This window comes from Symsagittifera roscoffensis, chromosome 1 (assembly GCF_963678635.1).
Source record: "Symsagittifera roscoffensis chromosome 1, txSymRosc1.1, whole genome shotgun sequence".
Lineage (NCBI taxonomy): Eukaryota > Metazoa > Xenacoelomorpha > Acoela > Convolutidae > Symsagittifera > Symsagittifera roscoffensis.
This window is the reverse complement of record NC_087062.1, coordinates 21,288,338-21,302,041: the sequence shown is the minus strand read 5'-3', so window position 1 is coordinate 21,302,041 and position 13,704 is coordinate 21,288,338. Positions and strand designations below refer to the sequence as shown.

The following is a 13,704-nucleotide window of genomic DNA, read 5'->3' as shown; positions in this document are numbered from 1 at the left end:
TTTCATTTATAAATTATTTCCCCAAGAAGCAGTAAAATTAATACAATAAAAATTTATAATTTTAAACTTCCCCAAAAGCAATAAAATTCAATTTCTAAGCAATAAATTCATAAAATGAGAAAGCAGTACTAACTTTTTCAATATTTTCATTCATTCGCACAAGAGTTCTATCCAAACTCGCACAGCTCGCCCACGAAGAACTGTTTAGACAATGATTTTATGTTTCAAGTTTTCACTAACAACAACTCAAACAAGCAATAACAAGTTTCAAACTTTTCTTTAACCCAGTTGGAAAGGAACTATATACTAAATCAAACTAACCAACGCAGCTTACTAAACACCACAAATCCAAAAATAAAAGAAAAGAAAACCAACGGTACCCAAACCGGATTAACCCAGCTTAAAACTGGATAATTTATTCTTTTGAAGACTATTATAAAGTCTAAGAAAGAAATAATAAAACACAAAAAAGTCGCAAGACAAACCCATACCAAAAACAATTTGATTTTTGAAAAAAGGACACAACCAAAATAACATAAGAAAGACCAACATAAACCCAACATAAAACGTTATCACAAAACAGGACCTCTGAAAGAAACAGCATGAAATCATACTCCCACTCCTGGCCTAACCCACCAGAGAAGGACGTCCTGAGCATGCTTACAGCAGGCCCAAACCACCGCGCTACATCCACGCTTTGTGACCACACTTCAATTTTTAATAAGAGGTACTCACGGGTGAGTACCTCTTCAAAATAACTCTTCAAATAAAATAAAACGCTTTTGTGAAAACAACCAACTAAGATCATGACTAAAAACCAAACTAACAAAAATTTATAAAATGTAAATCATAATATGCAGTATATAGATCATACAAAACAACAAAGACGAACATCTAAAGACTAGACGATCCCTTCACACTCGAACAAAAGAATGGCTAAACACATTGAGCCTAGCAAAGACTAGTTAAACACCCTGAGACTAGTAGATATAAGAGTAAGATTAGGATCGGTATTAGACTAAGAAGTTGCACGAATCTATCCGGCCGAAAAAAAGATAGCGTGACGAGTAGACGGTGTACCCTATCCGAAATTACTCTATGAGTTATACCACATAAGACTTACCTCAATATTGTATCCCGAAGTAAAACCCCTGTGGCTATCGAGTTTTGGTCACTTACTTTCATGATAGGGGAAAATCCACAGGGGCAGCGACTCCCTCTGTGTCAGTTTCCAAATTAAACTTGAAATCATTATTTTCATCATTATAGCAGAAGCTGCCGGGCTCTTAAGTTGAAGTATAACCCGATACCTCTAAGCAAACTTATTTCTTTTCATTTTTTGGAATTAACCCACAACAATAGTTTTCGTGAAAAAGAAAACTTTTGAAAATGCTAGTTCGGAGTTTGATCTAATCCGTAAATTAATTTTTTGGCAGCACAGGGAAAAATTAAAAAAAAATCTCGAAGATGGCAAAACCGTCTTATCTTTTCCGCGTTTCAAATGCTAACGGGAATGATTGCCATGTAATGATGTTGAGCTCCAAATAAATCTAGAGCTCTTAAATTTAATCTTCAGTAAATTTCCAGGTTATCTGGAGTGTTCGATGGGCGCGATAAAATTTAACTGCCATTGCTTTGAAGTTAAAAAGTAACGTCATACTTGATGACTAAAATTGCTCCCGATAAAAGGAATATAGTATCTCATATATTAGGCATTAATACGGTACATTTCGCTTTAAATCCGACAAAGGTAAGTGAATTAATCGGGAAGTTCAGAATAAAGCCCACCAAAAGGTAGGCAGCAAAGGTTGCTTTGTTTTATCATTTTATAAAAGCGACCAACCAGCATGCGAAATGTGAGATGATTTTGAAGGGTGGCGGAATGCTGTTCAAAGAATCTATAGTGCAAGAGTTGCTAAAAAGGTTAAAATTGTTGTTCATGGCTGAAATGTATTCTGCCATTCTTCGGCCATCTCTCTCAAGGACGACCGACTTTCAAAGAAAGGATGGATTTTTTATGCTCGGGTTGTTCTTTTTTCTCCAGACGAATTTCTACTTTCGAACTAGCAACTTTTGACCGATTTTGGTTTATCATTCGAAAAGTATAATTCGATGGTCAAACGAGGTTTCCTGCTAAGTCTTAGTTCTGCCCGCTGACTAAGAATTTGTTTAGAACTATCGCGGTTGAAGAGAAGGCCTCCTCAATTCGCGTTTTTTGACTCATGTCAGCTGTGAAATTGAGAAGCTGATTGACAGTCAAGAACATGTAGATGTCCAACAGCTTCTTGACTGGACGCTCTTTCATTTCATCACCATCGGTGACGCTTGGAAACGACAACTCCCAGAAATTGGATTGTGAAACGACAACGCTGTGAAACGACAAATTTACTTTGAAACGATTGTGAAGGATTGTGAAAGAGAGAAGGGACAGCTTCTGGAAGCGTATATTTCAAGAGCATGCTCCCACTCTCATACGCCGTACAAAATGGAGCCAGCCAGCAGACGGGATTTTAGTCCACGACATCGTTTGGATGCTCGCGGATTTTACTCCAAGAGGAGCTTGGCCGCCAGGACGAGTGACAGAAATATTCACCAGATCTGATGGCACAGAATGTTCGTGTGTGGTAAAAACAGGGCTATGCAAATTAACCAGGCCCCTCGTAAAATTGGCTTTAGGTTGTACGAAGGAAACTTATAAACAGCTCCCCGAGGACGATAGTGTTTAATAATCTAGTTCTTTGGTGTTGATTCAAAATTGAATTCTATTAATGATGTAATTGTATGCCCGCGCATTAGATTCTTGATTACTCAAATAAAAGCGATCGATCTATATTTTTCCAATCAGTTTTTATCCCAGTGGCAGGCAATCACTGGTCACTTTCTGAAAAAAGGAAAGCTCCAGTCAATTGCAGATCAATCTTTTACTCAATTTTCACATCAACAAAATACAGATCAACGACAAATCATGGTGGCAAATTGTTCATGATTGATGAAATACGCGATGTACATATATGCCAGATAAATTCAAAAAACCCTGAATTTTTTCTATCAACAAGTTTCTTTGAAGCACTTTTTTCTTTGTTTCCACAGAAGAATAAGAAACATCACTCAAATCAAAAATTTACACACTTTTAAATGACTTAAGACAAAAGATTTTTGATGAAAACACTTCGTGCTTCGTATTGTAGTGTTTTAGTATTTGAATTCACTGTTCATTTTTTTGTGTTTTTTTTTCAATTTTCTTGGTTTTGAATTATGGTAATTTAATATAACATCTTAAAAAAAGCTTGAAGCGCAGGGCAAAACTATTAGCTTAGGTTTGTTTTTCAAAGTAACCAATTAAAAATCCGCACTTAAAAATACACGAATTGTAATTTCATTTTCATTTGGCAAACCTAAAAAGCTCTTTTCAATTCTTTCGTTTCACTAGTAAAATATTCATAAAGTATCAGAAAGTTTCAAAAAGTTTCACAGGTCATTTATATATAGCATTTAGATGTAAAATAAAATTCTCAACATATCGTTGGTTCCTAAAATTCTCATCTTTTGATTGGTTCTCAATCTTTGTTTTCTCCTTTAATAATTCAAAAGTTTATTGTTCTACAGTCACTAGATTGGTAGAATAACGTACAATAATTTTAATTGTCTTCAGAAACGGTGCAATCTTGTGTCAACCTACAATACAGACAACAAAAAACTCTGCTCTGCTACAAAATTTCTACTCCTGTTACTTCTACCAGATGCGTATCGACCTTTCATTTTTTAAATTACTTTAGCGAGTTACTTAGAAGCTCTACTGAAGCTTTTTGCCGGTCAACCTTCAGCTTTTCTCATGTTTAGCAGACACACCGCTGTTTCTACAGCTGGTTCAAGATCTTGCTCATCTTTCACTTTCTGCTTGACGTCCTCCATTTTCCCTAGTCTTTCGGTGAAACACAACGCCGCATTTAGAGCTAGCTCTGTCTAGCAACCCACTGCTTTTCGCGGGTCTGAGCCCCCAGTTTGTTTCGCTAAAACACTTTGCTACTTCGAATCTAGTTCTGCTTAGCTTGCCCTTTGGTTTCGCTGGTAGTTTTACGGCTCTCTTCAAGTTTCTTTGAAACACATCCGATCTCAAAGCTAGTTCAACCTAGCTGGCCCGTGCCCTATTTCAACCTAGCTTGCTGGTCATCATCCGACATCCTTCGTGTTTCGCAGAAAGGCATCAATTTTGAAGATAGATAGCCTAACTTGCTCCTTGCTTCCGCTGGTTGTTTTCCGGCATATCTCGTGTTTCTCAGGAACACGCCCAGTTCCAAAGCTAGTTCCATCATCTTGCCTTTTTCTGGTCATCAACAGGTATTCTTCGTGTTTCCCTAAAACTCATCTACTTCAAAGCTGGTTCTGTCTAGCTTAATTCTGCTGCCTTGGTCGTTTTCCGTCTTCCTTCGTGTTTCTCAGAAACACACCCGATTCCATGGCTGGACTCACCTAGCTTGCCCCTTGCTTTCACTAGTCACTTTCGGGCTTATTTCATGTTTCTCAGGAAGGCACCCGACTCTAAAGCTAGTTTTACCTTGCTTGCCTATCGTTTTCGATAGTCATAAGCCGGCATTTTCGTGTTTCGCAGAAACCCATATACTTTGAAGCTATTTGGCCTAGCTTGCTTCTTGCTTTTGCAGATCGTTTTCTAGCTTATCTCGCGTTTCTCAGAACCACACCTGATTCAAAGGCTGGTTCCACCTAGCTTACTTTTTGTTTTGGCGGGTCATCATCCGGTATCTTCATGTTTCCCGGCAGTTGAAAAGCCATCGAAAGAGTGAGTTTAAAAAAGGCACAGCCCACCTGACCCTAAGTCATTTTTGAGCTTTAATTTGCAGTTGTTGCTCTAAGCCACACAAATCGTTGAGCCATTCCTCCTTTTTGATTATGCAAAAAATATGAATTCTTGCTTTCATCACTTCTAAACAATGTTTGCGGATGAATTAAGTATGATTTCGAAAATCCTGTTTTGCTTCTTCCGCATTCAGTCCAGAAAAAACCGAAACAAATAATACTCGATCTAAAAGTTTCTAATAGTATCTGAATGCCGAATCATTATTGCATTTGAAGAGTGTAAAAGCAACTTTGCTAGGCTGGTGAAATGCACTTCACCCAACGTTCCCTAAGCCCACATGAAAAGCACAGGTATGTTAAAAAAGCTCCGGAAAATATTTTCCCGTGACGAAGAAACCCTTAAAAGGACAAAAAAATTTTCGGCTGTTATGGTTGCTGCTTACGGTATTGTTAATACCATACGATAAGACGTTCTTAGAAGGGAAATTCTAACATGACTTTTTAGTTTATTATTTTGTTGTTTATACGTTTTTTACAAAGTTGAATGCATCTTCCTCGTTTTTCTGGTTTTTTGAACGAGTAAAAAGATCATTACGAGGCCAAATTGTATATTTTTTCGGCACATTTGTGGGCCGCGGATTCCGCAACAAGCAAATATAGCTAGTTGTTCTGGATTCCGCAAAGGTAGGTGGATTCCACAAAATGTAAGTGGAATCCGCATAAATTGTAAGCGGAATCCGCAATTGTATGCGGATTCCGCAAACTGTAAGTGGATTCAGAATTTTGTTTATTACTGAACTTGCATATGAACAAGTAAAAGCTAGAGCTGCAATTTTTATCTATAGCGATGCAGAATTTAAAGGCAAGGACTTAACCCTTGTCAGTGGAATCCACAAACAAATCTCAAAACATTTGTAAACTAAATCGGTGGATGTCACCTTTTAGTATTTTGGAAACACAACACCGAAAAAGTTCAAAGTTTGGAGTCAATGGGTTGAGAGTGTATGGAAATACAACACACAGTATATCGTCAAATTAGGTCAGTATTTGGGATTGCTTCAATCCCAAATACTGATTTTGGAAGCTTAACGCCGAATAAATTCAATATCTGTAGTCATTGTCATGAGAGTGTTTGGAAACACTACGCACAGCATATCGCCGAATTAGGTCAGTGTTTGGGATTGCATAAATCCCAAATACTGCTCAGTATTTGGGATTCCATTACTCCCAAACACTGATGATTCCGATTTAACCCCGTAAAAAACAGTCCAATAGAAAATAGTCCAGAAAATCGTGTAATGAGGAGAAAAAACAGTCCCAATACAAAATAGTCCATTGTAAGGTCGACGGTGGGCGATAAACGGCTCTAAATTTTGTATTAAGTCCTAACTTCTGTTGGTAAGCTCGCAATACGTTGGCGCGACTGCGGTGATCACTATCTTGTTCTTTATGTTTATTGAAGAAAGGACAATTTTCGGCCTATCGGCTTGTTAAAACAGTTACTACTTGGGACTGTTTTTGGGAATGTTTTGTATCAGACTGTTTTTTCGTTTCATTTTCAAATTTTTCCGGGCTGTTTTGTATTGGACTGTTTTGTATTGGACTGTTTCGTACAGACACGGTGCTCACAAAATCCTCGTTAGTCATATTGTCGTACAAAATCGAAGCATATAGAATTTCACAGGAATTAAATTAAAACTTTAGGGCAAAATTTGCGGGAATCAAATCTCTAGTAGAATTTTTTCACAGTTTTGTCAAGGTCACAAACACCTAGGACACAAACTTATTTGATCGTTGAATTAGTCTTCCTCTGGAAGGGCTGTTCTAACAAGGCGTATTATGCTAGGGGGAGGGGGCTGGAAATAAAGAGTTTTGATTCCACTCATCAATTTATTGAGAAGAAATTAGTAATACTAAGTTAGAAGAAACTGTTAACATACCGATTTAAAAACAAAATTGTTCGATTCCAAGCGATGATTATCTTCATGAATGGCTTCACAACTCGGATGATACGTAATCGTTTTTTGAGGATAACACCAAAAAAAATTTCTGAAGTTTTTATTACAATGACAAAAGCATGTGGAAACAATTTTGATTAAACATGAAATAAACTGATCAGGTCTATTTGCTTATTTGCAAGTTAAGCGTAAAATAGTGAAGTGTAAAAATAGACAAATTGGAGTTAATTTTGTTTATAATCAGGGGCGGAATTAGGAATGAGCCGGAGGAAATTGTCTGTGGCACAACGCAGGTAGTCGCACACATAAACTTTACTGTGACCATGGCAAACAATTTGTGGTAAAATTTTAAGTTGTAATAAAACTTTAAGCTATTAGTGGCAAAATAATGAGCCGGAAAATAATTTGCCACTAAGTCAAAGTCATCATCAAAAATATTGATCAATCCAATTGTTCCAATCAGCTGAGCAGAAAAATAGAAGCATTTAATCAGCATAAATTTCCGTCCTCCATCAGTTTAAAATTGGACATCTGCCTTTCTCGTGTTTAACAAGCATCGCGCGGAAGTCTTCTTCATTCCGTGGCTATACAAGTTCAAGCTTCACAAGACAACAAACCATTCGCAAAGTCAACTTTAAAAAACTGCGTCAAAAGCGTAGGAACTATACAACAGCCATCAAAAGGATAAGACAATTGAAAAACATTGCGGGAGTAGTTCAATATTTAAAATGCGTAACGCAATAAACTAGCAGCACGCAAAAAGATAAGTGCGCCAATAAAGTTGAGTGCAAATGCGATAAGGTCATGATAAAGCTACCAAGCGGCCATGCCTCATCGGGCTTGGAACTTGACATAAAAAGTTTCGCGGACTTTTGATGCATGGCAAATCGACAGATCAAAGGAAACCGCACTTTTCTCTCATCTTTAGTGAGGAATGATGTTCCATCTGGTAAAAATCGTGGAAATCATGGGCTGCTAAAAATCATGGATGGTTTTTTTTATTCAAACCACTTTTACTAAATCTTGATCTTTTGGTCTGCATGTGGCCAGCCGAGTGTGCACAACACTATATTATTCTGCCATGAGTAATGCTAAAACTGCCTGTTTTATTATTCCGCACTACAAAACTGTTCCCAGTTGAGCTGAGAGAGCTAATTGGTTTTCATACACGACTCGAATCGCAACACTTTTATATTTTTGATACTATCATTCTAAAATCCATAGTTTTGCCAATATTTAATTTACCAAAAATTATCCGAGACCAATTAAAGGGCAGTCGAAACATTCAGGGATTTGCCCTGATACGAGCAGTCTTAATTTTGTATGAAAACGTTGCGACCCAAACATTGCAGTTTTCAGAAGTTCATTCTGAAAAGTACGATTTGAGTAAAGACAAGGTTCGAGTTTTCCAGATTTCATTTTTTTTAAAATCAATTCAACTTGCATATGAAACATATCATAAAAACTTCAAAACTAACTTTTACGCAATTTCAACTTTTACAGATTAAAATCTCGGCGTTATGTCGCGTAAAAGTTCGGATCTACTTAACAATCTCCCCCCCCCCCTCCCTTCCAGAAAGGGGGGAGGAGGTTGTTAAGTAGATCAAGTTAGTCGAATTTTGGACCAATCAGAATGCAGCAAAACTATCTCATTACAAAGCTCTAGCGCTAATTTACTGTATTTATTCATAGAAGAAGAGATTCTTAAGTAGGTACCATAGGGGGGGGGGATTGTTCAGTAATCCAAAAATTCTTGTCATTGTTGGAGTTGTCGCTTCAGAGAAATATTTTCAGCTGTTTTAAGTAAGCTTTTTTTTGTTCCCGCGCTGATAAAATTGAGATTAAAATTAGGTTATTTCATTTCTTATCGCAATATATTGTAGAAAAAACTACTTACGATAGCCCATTAAGTTAAAAAGAGTTTAAATGAATTCAGGCAATAGAAATGTTTTTTCTAACCGTAAGAAACCAACTAAACCCATTTTAAGTCACGTAACGTATTTTAATGGGCTGCCGTGATTGACATTTTGTACAATACTTGATGTGCATTAAAATTGATGATTTATTTGATGATTTCAATTGATTTCAAACTATTTGAGGCAATGAAAACATTTATTTAACCGTAAAAATCCGTCTAAAATCAATTTGAACCAATTTAAATGGGTTTTTGCAGGGCTAGCAACACTCATCAAAATCGCACAAAAAAAACTGAGCTTTAATTTGAAAAGATATTCCGACTGCGATTGTTTTTCGTAAAGTTATGAGGGTTTAAAGATTGCCATTTTGACCAATTTGGGACAATTAACGCGCGAAATAATTCGCGCTTTTAACGCGTAAGCAGAGATTTAATCCGTCTTAGAAAACGTTCCAAATTGAGTTGAAAGAAGCTTATTTGCCATTATTGATTTGTTACAAGGAGCGAAATCTATTGTTTTGTACTTTATATGGCGTGTGGGGTGGGGGATGGTTTTCATAGAAAATTTTTCAAATTTCAGAAAAGTTTTTCTTTTTATGATTTTGTTTCATTTAATTTTTTAATGTTGTTTATGTTATTACTGCTCCATAAACGTTAAAAGGCAGTCGGAACTTTCAGGGCTTCGCCCTGATACGAGCATCCTTGTTCATGTTTCTTTTGAAGGAAAAATTCAACGCGATAAGTGAAGAGCATACGTTATAACTTAAGTTCCAATTTTCTCTGTCATTTAATATAATCTGTTTATAATCTGTATAAAATAAATTTTAAAAATAATGTTAACAAATAAATTTTAATGGGATTAAATCAAATTTATTATTACCAAGATCCATATGAAAATATATGGAAAATAGTATCAGCAGTTATTTTGAACTGATTTAGAAACGATTAAAAATAGTTTTATATCTAAATTTTTGTATCAAAGTAAATCGATGTAAAATCTATTCAAATTGGATTTTTCTAGGTTTTTGCAACAATATCTGTATAAAACAGAATACAATTCATTTCTTGTTAGTGCGGGTTTCGCAATGTCAGGTTCTCGCTTGGAAGAACAAAATTACAACCAGTAAGTTTCATATTCAACTTCCGATAATCATTTTATTTATTCAGTTCAGCTTGAAAGTGTTTACAGAATTAACTATTTGTAATAATTTGGCTACAGCTCTTATCGCATTTTATTCTTACAACTAAAAATTCAGTAGCGAGGTGCACGGCTTTGAAAAATGGTTATCCATGCACAACAACAGATATCAAGTGTTTGTTTGAACTTGTAGTTGTCAGCGGACGCATTTCATCTCCTAAAAAACTTCAGAAAACACATTCGGTATTCAATAATTTGTTTTTTTAAGCAAACTATGTGATATGATGACATATCAGAAGATTCTGTGATTCTTGCAAGTTGACTGTTTCTTTGTGTTTGGCAGTATAGTTATCCTTTTGCACCGCCTATGACCAAGAGGTTCTTTTCACTTATAAGTGAATGAAGCCAGTTTTTTTAAATTGATTTAGTGAATCTGACAGACAGGAGGATTCCTAAATCTTTGCGACAGATTATAAAAGCCAGGAGAGATTCGATCCCGTCAGAGCATACGTTATAACTTAAGTTCCAATTTTCTCTGTCATTTAATATAATCTGTTTATAATCTGTATAAAATAAATTTTAAAAATAGTGTTAACAAATAAATTTTAATGGGATTAAAGCAAATTTATTATTACCAAGATCCATATGAAAATATATGGAAAATAGTATCAGCAGTTAATTTGAACTGATTTAGAACCGATTAAAAATAGTTTTATATCTAAATTTTTGTATCAAAGTAAATCGATGTAAAATCTATTCAAATTGGATTTTTCTAGGTTTTTGCAACAATATCTGTATAAAACAGAATACAATTCATTTCTTGTTAGTGCGGGTTTCGCAATGTCAGGTTCTCGCTTGGAAGAACAAAATTACAACCAGTAAGTTTCATATTCAACTTCCGATAATCATTTTATTTATTCAGTTCAGCTTGAAAGTGTTTACAGAATTAACTATTTGTAATAATTTGGCTACAGCTCTTATCGCATTTTATTCATACAACTAAAAATTCAGTAGCGAGGTGCACGGCTTTGAAAAATGGTTATCCATGTACAACAACAGATATCAAGTGTTTGTTTGAACTTGTAGTTGTCAGCGGACGCATTTCATCTCCTAAAAAACTTCAGAAAACACATTCGGTATTCAATAATTTGTTTTTTTAAGCAAACTATGTGATATGATGACATATCAGAAGATTCTGTGATTCTTGCAAGTTGACTGTTTCTTTGTGTTTGGCAGTATAGTTATCCTTTTGCACCGCCTATGACCAAGAGGTTCTTTTCACTTATAAGTGAATGAAGCCAGTTTTTTTAAATTGATTTAGTGAATCTGACAGACAGGAGGATTCCTAAATCTTTGCGACAGATTATAAAAGCCAGGAGAGATTCGATCCCGTCAGAGCATACGTTATAACTTAAGTTCCAATTTTCTCTGTCATTTAATATAATCTGTTTATAATCTGTATAAAATAAATTTTAAAAATAATGTTAACAAATAAATTTTAATGGGATTAAATCAAATTTATTATTACCAAGATCCATATGAAAATATATGGAAAATAGTATCAGCAGTTAATTTGAACTGATTTAGAACCGATTAAAAATAGTTTTATATCTAAATTTTTGTATCAAAGTAAATCGATGTAAAATCTATTCAAATTGGATTTTTCTAGGTTTTTGCAACAATATCTGTATAAAACAGAATACAATTCATTTCTTGTTAGTGCGGGTTTCGCAATGTCAGGTTCTCGCTTGGAAGAACAAAATTACAACCAGTAAGTTTCATATTCAACTTCCGATAATCATTTTATTTATTCAGTTCAGCTTGAAAGTGTTTACAGAATTAACTATTTGTAATAATTTGGCTACAGCTCTTATCGCATTTTATTCTTACAACTAAAAATTCAGTAGCGAGGTGCACGGCTTTGAAAAATGGTTATCCATGCACAACAACAGATATCAAGTGTTTGTTTGAACTTGTAGTTGTCAGCGGACGCATTTCATCTCCTAAAAAACTTCAGAAAACACATTCGGTATTCAATAATTTGTTTTTTTAAGCAAACTATGTGATATGATGACATATCAGAAGATTCTGTGATTCTTGCAAGTTGACTGTTTCTTTGTGTTTGGCAGTATAGTTATCCTTTTGCACCGCCTATGACCAAGAGGTTCTTTTCACTTATAAGTGAATGAAGCCAGTTTTTTTAAATTGATTTAGTGAATCTGACAGACAGGAGGATTCCTAAATCTTTGCGACAGATTATAAAAGCCAGGAGAGATTCGATCCCGTCAGAGCATACGTTATAACTTAAGTTCCAATTTTCTCTGTCATTTAATATAATCTGTTTATAATCTGTATAAAATAAATTTTAAAAATAGTGTTAACAAATAAATTTTAATGGGATTAAATCAAATTTATTATTACCAAGATCCATATGAAAATATATGGAAAATAGTATCAGCAGTTAATTTGAACTGATTTAGAACCGATTAAAAATAGTTTTATATCTAAATTTTTGTATCAAAGTAAATCGATGTAAAATCTATTCAAATTGGATTTTTCTAGGTTTTTGCAACAATATCTGTATAAAACAGAATACAATTCATTTCTTGTTAGTGCGGGTTTCGAAATGTCAGGTTCTCGCTTGGAAGAACAAAATTACAACCAGTAAGTTTCATATTCAACTTCCGATAATCATTTTATTTATTCAGTTCAGCTTGAAAGTGTTTACAGAATTAACTATTTGTAATAATTTGGCTACAGCTCTTATCGCATTTTATTCTTACAACTAAAAACCTAAATCTTTGCGACAGATTATAAAAGCCAGGAGAGATTCGATCCCGTCAGTTATGAAGCTTTTCAATTTAGTATTCTGACTGTCATACAATCGGGCGGAAAGGATTCCCAAAAGTGATACTCTTCATCTCTTATTTGAAGATAAATTTAAAGCTTCACATGTGTCCAATTAAGTAGTTGAAGTGAAAGAGGCTTAAAATGCGAACTATATTAAAAAAAATTGTAAAATGCGACACAAAATTTTCCGGTTAACAATCTGTTGCTATTACTGAGTAAAAAAGTGGCTCTTTTTTTTTACCCCCGCCCTTGAATTTTAATTTTGGAAACCTCCTTCAACCTTGTCAGAATGCAAAGATACTTGGCAAACTGAACAAGCCAACAATTGTGAACAATTTGTTCTTCATATTTTACATCGTAACATCACTCATTAAGCCATAATAACACGCTCAACAACTATAAAATTAGAAAACTTGAAAGGTATGGGAGTGGAAAGGAGCCAAAAAAAATAAGCACCTAGATTAAGTTGGGACTTTTATTCACTGGGGACAGGATCAATACACGAGCTGTTCAGCTTCTGGTTAAGATATACATGCGAAGTTTTGGAGGTTTTCGGAATGGGTAATGTTGCCACACCCTCAGCCTCAAGCAACCAGCACAGATCATTGTGGGCCTCCGAACATGCGATCTTTCAATTGAGAAGCTGAGACGTAACCCCTTAACCACCGTTCTTAATTTTTTTTTTTGGGAACCGGATAATGGACTCTTTTGTTCCATTTTTTACAAGCCAACTGTTAAAGTTTCTATGCCACGAATACTTCTTCTTACGGTGTGGACAAAAAACGCTCAACAACGTCATTTACAGCACCTTTTCAACAAAAATCTCAATAAAGGTTGTTAAATTTTTCGCCCCTGGGCTTAATATGTAATCTGAGATATGAAAAAAAAACACTCACCCCCAAGAAAGAACGCTTGGTAAAAACAAAAGAAAATTATCTCGTCCATGTAATTCAAGATATCACAAAATGTAACTGAAGTAGTGAGCGAGAAGCCTTTCTTGTTTGATGTATTATTTTTACTCATAATTA

At 35.0% G+C, this 13,704-nt stretch overlaps 1 protein-coding gene across 4 annotated transcripts in view; it reads right to left on the bottom strand.

Annotated features, from left to right (window-relative positions):
* The window catches only part of LOC134841326 (uncharacterized), a 66,072-nt gene extending 52,415 nt beyond the window's left edge, over positions 1–13,657 (bottom strand). For 3 of the 4 annotated variants that reach the window (XM_063857283.1, XM_063857308.1, XM_063857317.1), the window contains exon 1: positions 6,756–7,516. The gene's annotated coding sequence lies outside the window, so the exon portion shown is untranslated. Of the gene's footprint in view, positions 1–6,755; positions 7,517–13,572 lie in introns of those variants that run through there. The other variant, XM_063857292.1, reaches the window with a different exon arrangement.
* Between the last annotated feature and the right edge of the window lie 47 nt (positions 13,658–13,704).